We start from the raw sequence: 2,900 nt of genomic DNA, 5'->3' as shown, positions 1-2,900 counted from the left end.
ACCCCCAAGGGTTTAATCTACTCCCTTTCGTTGTCGATTGAGGTCTTCCTTCAACCGTTTTCTCAAGGATGCTCTCACTTCGTCGCACCTGGCCCTCACTCCAGCTTAGCATCCACAACCAGTGGGACCAAAGATCGAAGTGTCATTACCGGCCAACCCTACAGAGTGACCTGTAGCCTTCCATTTTCAGGCGTCTGATTCAGAGAACGTTTTTGGTCCTCACTATTCCTTTGACCATGTCTTCAAGCATTGTGATCCCTCCGATCACCTCAGTTGTTGATCATTGAGATTGCCTGATAGCTAACGTTGGGGTAGTTATCCCCTAGAGCTGGATTTCCTTACTCCAGTTGGTCTTATCCAACCAAGTATACATCAAACATTGCTTGATTTGATAATTTGTTCTTGATCTTCAAAGTAGATCGACTGACCACCTTATAAGGTGAGGCACTCACAGACAAACACCGCGAGTAATGTCTTGTGCTATATCTACACCTTCGATCAATAGGATGGCATAGGTAAGCTAGTCTTTTTCTTCTTCGTCTGAAACGGAATATGGTAACCAACTTTTTCAAATCTTCTTTGAATCAGTGTTAGGCTTGACAAGACAGTCTTCTCACCAGGTGCGCGGTCGTATCCGCTGAGCCACCCCCAAGAGCTGCACTCGCCTCCTATTGACATGAAATGATTAATCCATTAGCAGAAGGGTATATCCTTTGATGACATGAGCAATTGCCCATGCGCAGTGATAGATCGCTTCAGGTTAGCCATTGATTTTTCTCGATTCATGATCACTCAAGCTTTCTCACATTAACATACCCCTTCTTCATGTGCAGTGCAGACAGTCAAGAGAGGTTGACAGGTCAACTGGAATGATACATACTTCCCAGACCTCAACCTCGGAGGTAATGTCCTCGCTCTGCGGGAATCACGCCCACATCCATCTCATTTGAAATAGCAGCTCATATCTGCTTGCTATGAGCACTCTTTTTGGTTCCAATATCCGTCTATGAAAGAGACTTGAGGCGGTCATCGTGTTATGGCCAGTATGTGCTGAATATTACAAAGCATGGCTCTGATTGACTTCATGGATACGCTTATAGAAGAACAGCTGATTCGCGTTCAGGAAGAAATGTCCTGATCTGCTGCTAACTGCCCTTATACGCTGTTCGAGGTTAGACCTATCGGTTCAATATCCGATTTTCTGGTCTCGGAACCTGATGAATATGCGATCAAGGGTGATGTTATGGAGTGACATGTTTACTCTGAATCGACCTCTTTGACCAGCCGAATGATGAAAAAATTGATCAGATAAACAAGGATATCACCTTCAAGACCATCGAAAATGTTTTGTATGTATGCGGTTGGAATTTTGATGAAGCTCAACTTCCAGAGCGGGCCAGATGTTGCTGCGGTTACTGCGTCGGCGTGAAGATGCGGAAGGCTGATGCCGGCCCGATGATGATGTCAGGCCATCCCGTGATCGGCGATGGCCTCTGAGGGTTTTCTCCCAGACCAACTTCTTGGATCGCCAGCTGACCGCTGGTCGTGTTCCTGGCTTTGATCCCTTCAGAGCTCAACGGGGACAACTTCTATCCGCCTATCAAAAGCAGCAATCGACTCGACGAACCAACGCAAACGAACTGGACTGACTTTGCTCACATCCTTATCCGGGTTCCGGGCCGAACACTGTACGCTATACGCCTCTCTCTTTTCTCCCTCCCTGCCTCAAGGAAAAATATATTCTTGTGCTTGATTCCAGTGAGGCTGATAGTCTGATCGGATCTTTTATCTTGGGAATCCAGAACCAACGAAGAATCCAGAACGAACTGACGAATAATGAGATAGACCAGTTCCTCTCATCTCGACCATGGAGGTCAGTCCCTCTTTACCAGTGCTACTCTTTTGATGTCAGTTACTGCCTAACCATAGATCCTATTGGTCATAGATCGGGAACCTACGTAGGATGGATCCCGGCATCGGGTCGACGTTCAATTTGATCATCTCTAGACCCTCGACGGCGTCTGAAGTGGCCGCTATCATCGATCTTTCGAGCCAGCAATCATCACCAACCCAACGAAGCTCTGCTCCTATCCTATATGTGCAACTTCAACGCACTGAGATCTTTTACCGATCGGCTCGCGCAACACGGCATTCGACCTCCCTCGGTCCTCAACGGTGCCACTCGATCTTCGTGAACAAGTTCTTGAAAGATATTCTGACGGAGGTCAGCTTGCATAACGTTCTGTTTTAATCAGAACGAGAATTTGAATGGCGATCAACGAGGGACCGACTCGCTCTCGGAAAATCTTTGCTCCGACTGGTTGATGAGCTTCTTCGACTGCTCTCTCCGACACCCTCATTCTTTCTGAATTCAACCTCAATCACCCTCAATCTTTCTAGTCATTCTCATCCCAGCCGTGAGACCTGATCCGATTGCCTTCGCATTCTTTCGATTGCAATGAGTAGTCAGATTACTATTCCGTCCCCGTTGCTTCCGTAGCCTGCGTGATGTGTATTTCTCTTTTCTTTTGTACTTGGGCTGGTATGAATTTTGTATTGATTATGCCTGTGTCGCCAACCTTAGCGGTGACATGTAAGATTTGTATGTGCAACACTCCTCACCACAAATGACATTCTGTCAACGACAACATATCAGATGAAGGGCCTTTGAGAGATGTGAAAAACCTACAGCTAAAATATCAGGCAGGCTATAAAGAGAGAAAAAGAGAATGTTCAGCAGCCTAACTTCCCTCGACCTAGATTTTGGTGGCTGCAAGAATTTTTGGGGCCCTAGGTAAACGTTTCATGTGCTTATGGAAATATCAGGAATAAGCTCAAGTCACGACAGAGAATGTCTATTAGCCGCAGAACTCCGGACACCCCAAGTCCGATATCCCTAA

This window comes from Puccinia triticina, chromosome 15A (genome assembly GCF_026914185.1).
Source record: "Puccinia triticina chromosome 15A, complete sequence".
Classification (NCBI taxonomy): domain Eukaryota; kingdom Fungi; phylum Basidiomycota; class Pucciniomycetes; order Pucciniales; family Pucciniaceae; genus Puccinia; species Puccinia triticina.
This window is presented reverse-complemented; position numbering follows the sequence as displayed.